This window comes from Apteryx rowi, unplaced genomic scaffold, assembly GCF_003343035.1.
Source record: "Apteryx rowi isolate R43461 unplaced genomic scaffold, aptRow1 scaffold_75, whole genome shotgun sequence".
Classification (NCBI taxonomy): Eukaryota; Metazoa; Chordata; class Aves; order Apterygiformes; family Apterygidae; genus Apteryx; species Apteryx rowi.
Window position 1 is genome coordinate 415,470 of NW_020451038.1, and position 12,166 is coordinate 427,635.

The 12,166-nt window shown below is 37.8% G+C and overlaps 1 protein-coding gene across 7 annotated transcripts in view; it reads left to right on the forward strand.

Moving 5' to 3' along the window:
- Positions 1-12,166, forward strand: part of FHIT (fragile histidine triad) — a 624,940-nt gene that overhangs the window by 92,601 nt on the left and 520,173 nt on the right. For 6 of the 7 annotated variants that reach the window (XM_026088087.1, XM_026088088.1, XM_026088085.1 and 3 more), the window contains one exon: positions 10,956-11,103. The exons of the other annotated variant lie outside the window; for it this stretch is intronic. The gene's annotated coding sequence lies outside the window, so the exon portion shown is untranslated. The remainder of the gene's footprint in view (positions 1-10,955; positions 11,104-12,166) is intronic. 7 annotated transcript variants of the gene reach the window in all.

Below are 12,166 nucleotides of genomic sequence, written 5' to 3' on the forward strand. Positions count from 1 at the left end.
CTCTGTTAATTGAGGAGCTTCTCTGTTAATCGGAAGAGAATCATTGACCAATTTCTCCATTCATCAGCATTAAAAAGGTCAGAAGTAGTTCTGACTGAGTACAATGTGTTTGTCCTTTGTATGCTCCAGGGTGTATTGTTCTGTTTACTTAAGTGCGAAGGACAACTTTCAGGTGTACATCCTTCTTGTTGAGCTGGGTATGTATCTACAGCTCTGTTGCTTAGTAGTTTGTGAGATTAACGTGATAGCCTCTTCCTCTCTGCCTGCCTCCAGGTCTATTTATCTTCCTCTCTTCTTTCCCCCGAAGCACATATAGTTTTTTCTTTCTTTTTTCTTGACCATATTTTAAAGTCGCTCCCTGCTTTTCAAGTTTTTGAGCTAAAAGCTATCCTGATAAAAGCAGAACATTAAGAATGAACTTAACTGTTCAAGTATATTCACAGATAAAGACAAACTGGAAAGAATGTTCTGGTTCTCCTGACCACTAATGTTGACCCCCTGAATTTTTATTGATGCACTTGAATGCATCGATATTGATACTGAAAGACATGTATCGCATGCTGACTGAAATGATAGATTCTTTTGGCTTGGTCAATTTTTACATTTTAACATTGCTTAATGTAGGTACTGTTGAATGAGCACATACACTTTCAGGGATGACACTAATAATTCCCTTCCCATCATGAAATCTCTCCATGGATTTATCAGAAATTGCTGCAGCTGTGAGTGATTCCATGCTCTCATGAGAAGTATGAGATTAAATTCTGTCACTACTGTACTATTTTTAATTAATTTAACCTCCAGACTAATCTTTTCCCAGTGCCAGTTTCTCCCTCTTTGGTCAGCGGATTAATTGGTTAATGTCAAATTAATTAGTTAATGCAGTTAATTATTAAAAGCTTTGTAAAAGTGATAAGAGTAACTATTACAGATGCTGGAAGTATCTGTGGAAGTAGGGACTCATTTTTTTAATGGAAAAATAGAGAAGTTACATCGTCACATTAGTGACTTGACTACTACTATTTATTTTAATATGGAACATGCTCAGCTACAACAGCAAGGGGTGGAAGTTTAAAATCTAGCACAGACAGCTGGATTCTAAAGTGATATTTTTTCTAATAATTTGGAGATCAACCAAGGAAAATGTGAATAACTGGCAGAGTGGAAGAGAATTGCACTGCACTGTGTGTTGAGGGAGGAACATTCTCTCTTTTTCAATAGGATATGAGATGTCTCAAAAATGACCGTAAATTTTTTGAGCCTCTTGGAAAAGAGCTTGAAGTCCTTGCATCATCTCACCAGTGAGTTTGGTCTGTATGGTTTTGTTGTACCATGTCTCTTTGACGTGATGTCTTGCTGAGTGTGTGGTGAATAATGAGGAAATGAATGCAACAGGCTGAACACCTATACTATTTTAATGAAGATTGGTTTTGCATCCRTGTTCCCTCGTGATGAGTTTATAGACCATTATGATAGGCTAGTCTCCCAGCCCTCTTTTGACCTAACAGGAAAAGCTTAAATAAGGAGCAGGGCTGTGAACCTTGAAAAGGCCTGTTACCAGGTGAGTTGGCAATGTCATGGTGTCATGCTAAAGTTCTGGCATGTCAGCTTTGCCAAAACTGAGAAATTGGAGCTGGTTACAAGATGTGACATTGAAAAAGGCGGTTACTGGGTACAGCCAGCCACCACAGAATAACTTATGTATATTCTGAAGCAAGATGATTGCAACTTGGTACCAGTATAATGCAGAATATTAAGACAGAGATGTGTCTACCCAGGAGTTTGGGGAGATCATGAACTATAGGTTAGGCAAGATGCAAGCATCTCTGAGAAATAAAATATGCTTTATTTTCAACAAATGGCTCTGTCACCTCTCAACAGGTACATCTGTACTTTTCCACATATCAAAACAATTGGTTCTGCCTAGTGTAATGGTTTCAACCTAGGGGGCATAATACAGAGACCTATTAGATTAGTAGGTCCCTTCAAAGAAGCCAAGGTTGAGTACTAAAAAAAAAAAAGGAACAAAAAAGACTCAACTTCCTGTATGAGAAATATTTTTGAAGGCAGTTTTGATTTTCTGCTGTCCAGCTCATATCTTTGATCTTAATACTTACAAAGCTATCAAATATATAGCTAGTTAAACTTTGCGTTACCTTTACTTCAAAACAGTGTTTGGATGTGATTTCTTTTAATTTTTGAAAAAAATGCCAAATTTAAACTAGTTGTCGCAAGTAAAACTTGTCTGTGTCTTTAAATGCTTAAATTAGTAAGACTGCTAGGCTTAATGGGCTAGGTGTTCACTCTGGTAAATCTGCACTACTCTGAAGCCCCTTGAGATTAATTTTGTGCAAAATGATTATCACCACCATCAGCAATGCTCTTAACTACATAAGCATTTTGCATTAGCAAAACCAAGGTAATGAAACATAATGCAGATTGATTTTAATAGAGGAAACAGCATGTCTGGATACTTTCATGGTAAAATGTTAGTTCTGGGTTATGAGTTAGCAAGCAAACTGATAGAAATGGGCTAACATAAGAGCTCTGTTTACCAACTGCCCCCCATCCCCTCTAGGAAGAAAAAATGCGGAGTTGGGGGAGAAAGAGCAAGGACAAAGACAGGCAGCAAACATACTGCAGCAGTGGATCTGGTTACTTTAGTTACTTTTTACACAGAGATCACCTTTAACTGGGAAGGATAACCTGCAGCAGTGGCTGCAGAACTTTGGAGATGTCTGATATAAGTATGAACATACTTTAGACAAATCATTTGTGCATGAGCTAGTTGCTTCTGCACTTTGGAGCTTGAAGCTGTCAGGTCCTCTGTTCATCTAATGATCCTAGCAGCTTTTCTCTGAACTTGTTCACTTTTCTTGAATATCCATGTCTAGGCCTGGACGGAAGTACACATACAGTCTCACCAGGAGGCCCTTGTACAGTGCTTCCTTATTGTTGTTGGTTAGGATTTGTCATGCATCTTTAGGTTCAAAAAAACTTTCTTGTAGGTGTATCACAATAGCTCAGTGTCATTGTGTAATAAATCCTTATCTTCCATCTTTACTGTTTGCAATTGGTAAGATCCTGAGTTATTGCGCCATCTTTTATTATGGGCCCCTAAGTATACAACACTGAATGTTTTACTATATATTTTCATCCCATTTATTTTTCAGGACTTCAAAATTATTTGGTTTTCTGTGTATAGTGTTACTGATCCTCTTCTCTGACAGTGTTGGCCAACACTATTAGGAGCAAACTGATATTTTCTGCTTTTTGTTTTTATACCATTTAGTTTGGTCCTCTGGTATTATGGAATGTTTTGAGGACGTTATGATGAAGGGACTACTACTGTATAGGTTTGTGTATTAGTGTGCCCACTAGATTGAGGGTCTTCTCATATATTAAAATGACTCCAGAAGTGGACTCCCAAAGTATTTGCCTACAGTATTTTCCATAGGATGAGTTAATAACTTGTTTCAAAAAAAAAAGCATGCTACTATACCTAAATTAATTTTAAATCTAATAAATTAGCTGAGTGACATCTGCTGGACAATGAAATAGGGCGCCCTGTATGCTTTGACTTGTTTTGTGAACATTTTCAGGTGTCATCAAGAACTTCAACATGTGAATTTTAATAAAAGTTGTGATTTAAATTGGATCTTACTGTCTTTAAGTGTCTTTCACAATGCAGATAGTCTCAACAGGGAGAGTGCAATGCCTATTTCATAATGTTAATGAACCATTTCCAATGACATTGTTACTAGTTTCAAAAATGGCATTGTTGTTTGTCATTCTTCTGTGAATCAGGTATAAATGGGAAAAACAGCTGAAATTATCCTGAAGATGCTCAGATAGGAGATAGCAAACTATTTAAATGATTAATACATAGCAAATGGAATTATTTAGCCTGAGTGTCTGAATCCTTGCCAGTTAAACATAGATGTCAGAATAGATAATGACTAACCTAATTGGAAAAGAGGTAATTTCTTTAAAATACAGTGGCTAATCTAAAACAATTACGTATGCAACAAACTTTGAAACAATTTTGGAAGGGGGTATGTTCTGTTGAATTTAATTAAATAGGCTTAACTTTTAAGTTGTTACTTATATAGTTACAGAAAGTTCAGAAATGGTAGAGCTTAGTGATTTAGCATCATGTTGATGTTTCGCAGTGACAAGCGAGTTCCATTTTGATAGGAACTTCCACTTTTTTGTATTTAAAACAAGCACACAAAAATGGTCGAAACAAAATAATAGATTGTATGCTCTAAATAAGATACAGCATTTTTCAGTGATTTTTAAGAAAAGATTATGGAGAGAGAATGGTAGCCTATTAGACAATTATTAAATAAACCCTCTCACTTTGTTAATCTCTTCTGTAGCTTAAGGAACACACAGGTGCATTATTTTCAATGCTTCAGCCTAAAGCAAAAAACCCCCAAATTTTCCTTGAAGACTACCAAAGGCATACCGTTGCACCCAGAAGAGATTTGTACCCAGTATTGCATAGTTCAGATGAACCATCCTGCTCTGTAAGACCTGGCTCTGTCTCTGTGGGGGCCGTGACCACAGAAATGTTTCCAATGCGTGAGCGAAAGCTGACATAAAACCACATGCGCTGCTGAGACACTGCATTACAATGCAGTTTTGGTGGAGCTGGGATAGGTATTGCTCTCTATCTTGATGATGTTTAGTCATAAATGTTAAACCAATTTATCTAGAAGAAGCTGGGTGGATAGAGAGGATGACTCCTATTGTGCTTAGTATGGTTAGTCTTCATGCTCTTTTTCAAAGATTTATGGCAGGATTGGAGTTGGGGAGTTAATTTGTTTTGAATGTGCTTTCCCATCTCGAACTCAGCATTAACCTCGCCTGTTGTACCAGAAACAGAAATGAAAGGACATCTTATAGGTTATTGCGGTATTACCGTCTTGCTTGTACTGGCTTATTTTCCTGTACTAGCAGCCACTGGCCAGGCACTGCAGACAACATTATTAAATTACAATTATTGCTCTGTATCCTGGCATGATGAGATGCTGTGTCAGAGGTGTTGATCACTGAGAACATTTTCTCTTCAGCTGCTGGCACCAATACAACTCTAAGTTAACTGGCAAAGTAGTAGAGTGATTAAGTAATTGTTATATTGCTTCTAATCTCTGCTTGCTTAAAGAACAACTTCTGAAGAAGAAAAATTCAAAGCTGTGCCCAAAGATCCAGGTCTGCTTTGACATAAATAATGTGAAATTTATTTTCCAATTTCTAACTGCTCTTACAAGTGATTAGTGCAATTTTAAGTGGTCATGCTCTTCTACTATGCTGTTTCCGAACTGATGAAATAGCAAATTAACAGTTAAATATTGTATTTAGTCCTTCTATGCTAATATACTGTAGGATGGAAAAGAAGCTTTGGGTGTTGGAAGCTCTTTTATTTTGTAGCTCTGACACTGAGCAGTATAGCTGTGGGCTGGAAACTCGCACTCTCTGTATGCTAAATCTTGTCTCCAGCATCAAATTTACCAGCTGTAGACCTTGTGTGGCTAACTTCTRTTGGATCTGGCTTGTCTGTAAGCATAGCCAAGGACAAACCAGGTCCATATCCAGGGGCATATCACAGATTGTAACTGATGATCTTCATGTTACACTTAAAGCTAGATCATAGAATAATTAAGGTTGGAAGGGACTCTACGGCATCTCATTTCAACTCTTGCTCAGGGCAGAGCTAACTTGGACTTGAGAGGAGGTTCCTCGGTGACTTGGCTGTTGAGTGCTGCAAATCTCCAGGATTGGGAGATTCCCCAACCTGKCTGGGCAGCCTCCTGGTTGGAAGGGACTTCTAGAAATTGTCTAGTTCAATCTTCTGCTTGAAGCATAACCGCTGCCAACACAAGATCAGGTCAGCCAGGGCTTTGTCTAGCTAAGTTTCTAAGGATGGCAATTCTACTCTTAGTCCTAATGCCCAGCTGAACCTCCCAAGCTACAATTTGTGGCCATTGTCGCTGTTAATTAACTTTTTCTCAAAAAATTGCCAATGAGGAAATTCCCAAGCTGCTTGGACAATCTTTCAACCTCACTCAAAAAAAAAAAAAAAAAAAAAAAAAAAATCTAGTTCTTGACTATCCTAGTTGTTAGAAATGACTTTTTATCTTCAGGAAGACAAGCTGCTGCAGAAGCTCAAAGTAGTCAACTCCATCTTGCCAGCTGGGGAAAGTCTTCTCTGAGCGCTTCATTTGAATAAGTATTTTATGTGTTTTAGACTTGAGTTGAGGTTTGTGGTCTCTTGGTTGTATATGAGGCAAAATCTACTATCTGTTGTATTTAATACTGTGAGGTGGCATACTGTTTGTGCTGATGAGATCAGTTGAATATATATATGTGTGTGTGTTTATATATGTATGAACACACACAGTTTGAATGCTTAAACACCTGGCTTGGTGTTTGATAATATTGCTTCATACTCATTTCTTTCAGCTAATACAAATTTAACAATTCTTCCATAAATAAATAATTCTTCAATTTTTCTGTCTTTCTATTTTATCTTTATTCTAAGGATTGCTATTTATGAATAGTCTGATTTTATATCTGAATGTAAATTTTCTCTACCTTCCAAAACATTTGTTCTTATGGAATGATTTTTTTAATATCTAATAAATGCCAGTGCCCAGTGAAGATGGTTATATACTTCTACAGTGCTTTYATGTATGTATTCTTTGAGACTTAAGTAGGAATGCATGAAAACAACTTACTCTTAAAGAAATGCTGGAATTTCTCCAGTGACTAACAAGATATATTTTGAATTTTGTTAGTGTTCCCTGTGTTTCTTGTGTCATCTTGTCTAATGCTTTTATCCATGCAATGTGTTAACTTCTGGGGAGAACAGAACCTTATTTCTATATTTGCAATTTGTGAGAAAATGACTAACTGGACTTGTTTGACCCTGGTGTGTTGGTTTGCAGCTCTAAAAAGCCTGCAAGAACAATGGGCCCTGGTTAGCATTCTGGAGGAGTGTGCAGCTTTGATATATGTATTTGCAGATGTCTGCAGAAGGCGGATAATCAGTATTCTGAAGAAGCGTGCAAATTAAAGATCTACTTGACCACTCATAATTACAGCATTGTAAGGACAGAGTGGCACTGAGAAGTAACAAAGTGGCCTTTAATCTATTACATTGTCAATTATAATCTGCCTGTGGTTACGAAAAAATATTTTGGTGGCTTTAGTATACTCTTCATGTGACTGCTAGGTGGGCATTTTGTAATTATAAATTTTACTCAGACATAATGAACATGTGTTGCTTAAGAATCATTTCAAAGGGGACAAGCAGCTAAAATTGTGCTTATTTTTTGGTTAAAATAAGCTTGTCTCACTGGTTTTGACTGTTATTTCTGATTCACTGTCTCTGGTATTGAAAGACTGTGAATTTTATCCTGCTGACTTTTAGCTGCTTGTGTTTTATTGAAAATACTAMAATGTCTTTTTTTAGTATTTTAAAAATTGACATATGTTCCTTCCAGTTCAGAGAAAATGTCTCCATTTGGTTGTTGTGCCGATTTACCCAGTTACTGTTCTTCAGAGATTTTTAGGAGCAGTAACTTTATTGCATTTTGTATTACTGCTTGATTTTTTTTTTTTCTTCCCAACTCCCTTGCTCTGAATTGTGATTAATTGCACTGAATGTAAATACCAGTTTCTGGTGTTCAAGCTCTTGCTATATGAAGAAAAGCATAAAATGTCACATTAAATGTTCAGAAGAAAGCAACACACTGAAGTGTTTCAGAAGGAAAAATAATGACCTTGCAGAATCATACCAAATCATATGCTATACCGTGAGACCTATGGGGCACCGCTTTAAGTAGTTCCACCTTCCATTGCAGAATAAAAGGTTGGTATTGTTCAGAAACACCCTGTAAATTTCTCAGCCCTTTCCAGGGGATAATACCAAAAAGTAATATTAAGCAATGACTTGTAAATATCTCTGTATAGGAAAAGCAGCTCCAGTGCACCTTGAGGTATAATAAAACAAGTATCTGACATGTTGCGTGAACTATGTGGTGCAATCAGAGATGATTTTTCTTACACTGGAGGATGGAATTTACACGTTACTGCTAAGCAGTGCTTCTCGGGGCTTTTTTATTTTCTAAGGAAAAACAAAATTTATAAGTTGCTGCTTAATAACACCTAAAGTGCTAGTTTCTTCATAACAAATAGTGGAATTTACAGGTTGCTATTTAGCAATGGCCACAGCACTATTTTTTCCTTAAGGGATGATAAAGTCTGTATGGTTAGGAAAAGGCTTTTACTCTGAGTACAGTCCACTGTTGCAGAGTGCGATGCAGAGAATATATTATGACTGCACCTGGTGGGAAAAGTCATGGTAGAAGCTATAAAATGAGTGGCATGTCTGGGTTTTATTTGCAGTGTTAGATACTCTTAACTGCTGATGAATGCTCAGAAATGTTATGCTGAGGGTGCTCTGTATTCCACTTCTTGTGCCAGTTGTTTCCATGCATGCTATACTTCATGCTTTGAGCTGAGATCTAGACTTGAGAATTTTCTTAGGCCCTCTGGAACTATGTCCGTAATTCAGCAGGGCTAGCGTGGGAGCTGTGCTTTCCACTGGTGAGCACAAGCGAAGCTAGTGAAAAAGAAACATAACAGGGGTTCTGTCCAGAAGGTTGCAAGTTTTAATTGCACACAACTGTTACTAACACAATTGTGCTGGGTGTTTTATTTACTATTACTGTTTTCTCTCACATTATGAGAATAAATAATTTCCAAGGTCATTGTGTTTTATAAATGAACATCAACAGTAACTTCCTCTTGAGTCATGTTTTCAGCAGTTACCTGCTTTGATAGCAAATGTGGCTATATAGATTGTTAAAGGAACTTCAGTATTTATGAAGATGATAATGAAGTGCTTGAAGTCTTCATAGTCACATCTTGATTCCATGAATGGTAAACAAGGGATATTCTGAATAGAATTTTGAATTAGAAGCTAGGCAAGATCAGGAATCATTTTTACATCAAGAGTGACTTTGCTTTGCCATTTCCTTTACTTTGTTGCTACATATGCCAAGTACAGTGAAAACTGGGATATGGTGGTAAACTTCTTTTGAGATTTGCAATTCAGGCCATCAGTTAAATGTAAATAGTCTTTAAAACCTCATTTTGTTTGAGTAGTTCTCACAGTAATGTTGCAAAAGTATTGTCAGCATCTTTGCTGTGTTATTTAAAGTGCTGACACAAAGGAAGCCTGAGCTAGATCAAATATAGATTCTTTCTTTCAAAACTTTAGTGTTCTTGTTTCCATCGTACTTTGATCATTATAGTCAAATAGTTTCAAGCATATTCTTTTTCATTGACCTATTTGCTTTTTTCAGATACCATTTTAGTGCAGTTGCACCAACGATATTTGGGAAAAGATGGACTGATGATAAACCTTCTGTGTCTATCTGTAACAAGGCCAAAGCACTTAAGTCCTTCCTCATCTTGCACCATGAGAAGGAAACTTCAACTTCCACTGCTGTTGCACTGACGCCATCGCGGCTACTTGACCTGCTTTTTTCATTGTACCATTMTTCTGTGTTCCTTTACTGACTCTCCTTTGCTCCTTGGTCAAACTTGAACTTTTCAGTTTGTTGTATTCATTTCTAGTTTGCTATATTTACAGTTTTGTTAGTTCTTACTGACCTGCTCCCCCATCTTAAGCAACCTGAGCTTTCTCCTGTTGCTTAGTGGGCATGGGAGAACCATCATTATCATCAAGCCTCAGTTGGCTGCTCAGTCAAACAGATCTTCTAGTTTTTTCTTTTACCATGAGTTTTGCTACTTGATTGTTCATTACTGCCATCCACTCCTTTATTTTTACGTACAAATCCTGTATGTAGAAGTATCCTCAATGTCGAAGTTATATTTTTGAATGATTATCTCCCTAGATATTCTATTCTAACTAAATTTTTTTCCTTCCTTTCAATTGTTGTCAGTTTTCTTCAATATCTAGTTTTTTTTTTCTGTTAAATTCTTACTACAACCATTTTAGTCTCATTATGACTGCCATAATCACATGCAACTGTCACTGACATAGCTGCTTTCTAGAGTCTGTGGCTATTAAGCATGTCCTGCTGTTCTTTCAGGGGATCATAGAATAATGGAGGTCTCCAGTCCAACCTCCTGCTCAAAGCAAAAGTTAAAATAGGTTGCTCAGGACTTTGTCCAGTTTGACTTTGAAAATCTCTAAGCATGGGCAATCTCCACAACCACTCTCTGGACAACCTGTTCTAATGCATAGTTGCTGTCCCTGAAGAATTTTTCCTTGTATATAATGGGAAGTCTTTGTCCTGCAGCTTATGCCTGTTGCCTCTTGTCCTTTTGCTGTGCACCTCAGAGAAGAGCCTGTTCCTGTCTTTTCTACAGTTTCTCTTTAGGTAGTGGAAGTAGCAATCCCCACCACCGAAGAAATTCAGCTCTCGGCCTCCCCTGCTACATCATGGGCTTCAGCCCCCCAATTGTCTTGGCCCTCTTTTGGACTTCTTTTTTTGTGCCGATGTGTATTGGGGAACCCAAAACTGGACATAAAAGTCCAGGTGTGGTCTAAGCAAGCCCTGAGTAGAGGGGAATAATCACTTCTCTCCACCAGCTCTCTACACTCTTACTAGTGCAGTCCAGTATGTTTAGCTGCCCTGCATGGGGTGGTTTTAACCTGGTTGTGGGACTCTGCATTTGTGTTTGAACTTCATGAGTTTTCTGTCTGAATGGCGGTTCTGCCCTCCAGTATATCAGCAGTTCCACCTGTTAGTGTCATCTGCAAACTGTTGCAGGTGCATTCAATCCCATAGTGCAGGTCACTAGTTAAGATGTTTAACAGTATCAGTGCCAGTACTGACCCCTGGGAAAGACAGTAAGTAACTAGTCACTAATTCTACCTTGCAGGCTTACTTATCCAGCTTATATTTCTCCAGGTTGGCTGCAAGGATGCTGTGAGAGACGATGTCAAAAGCCTTGCTGGCTATGGCAGATCGGTGCTGGCTCTTCCCGGTCACCTTGTCCTTTGTGAGCCTGGAAATGACTTCCAGGATGATTTGCCCTAAGATCTTCATGAGGATTGTGGTGAGACTGACTGTCCTGTAGTTTCCTGGTCTTTCTTTCCATTCTTGAAGATGGGTGTGACAGTTGCCTTTTGGGGCAAATGCTATTAAAAGCATTAATTGTGAAGTGCTTCAGGGCATTGTTTGACTTCAAAGCTGCCAAAATGGGAGTTTTCATTATATATTACAGGAATTTGTTCATTTTGTTTGGTAAAGCTCCACCAGTGTATTTTCTGTCACTTGCAAAGGTGTTGTGACTTGTAAAGGTTTATTAGTCTTTTCTTAATATGTTGGTGTGGAGGGAAAAAAAGAAAACATACAAAGGATGTATATGCATTGCACAGTCTCTCTAGAGGTGGGTTCTTTGGCAGTCATATCTGTGGAAAAATAGTTGGTTTTATTAGCGAAGTTTGAGACACGAAAAGCAAGGCTAATTTCAGAATTTGTAAAAGATATGCAAATATGAGTAATTATATGGAAAACAGAGCCAAATCATATTCTAGACTTTGAAATTATACGATTTAATAAAAGCTTGTTATGAAGCATGAAGAGATTTCTGCGTTTTTTTAAAATGGGGCTTTTGTTGAACTACTTTTAACACTTGTTAAATGCTAGTGTTAAAGGCATCATGTTCTTAAGCACTAGGACTTGTATTGCTGATAGGTAAGACAATTGTGTTGTGCTTCATATCAACACATATTCTGAGTCTTTTCCCCTGCTCTGTATTTCTAGATGATTTTCTATAAATTATTATATTTTGTGGAATGAACGCTGCTATAAGTACTCATATCTCATGATTTTCCCCTAACCCCACCCCATATCCAAAGCCAAAGGACCTCACATCTTGGGTTCTTCTCACTTTTGTTTGATAGGATATATTCTAATCATATTCAAGCCTGCTTTTCCAAAAGATAGAGATTCGGTTCCCATCAGAGGAGTTTTTAAGGGGCTGGGGGGGGAAGCACTAGTGCCCTGCTCAGTGACAGCCAGTTGCTAGGTCTGCTCGGCTGTCTGGCAACTCCTAAAAGCAAGTTCACTGAAGCCAACCTAAGACCATGTTGATGCTGAAAAGAATTATCTTGCCT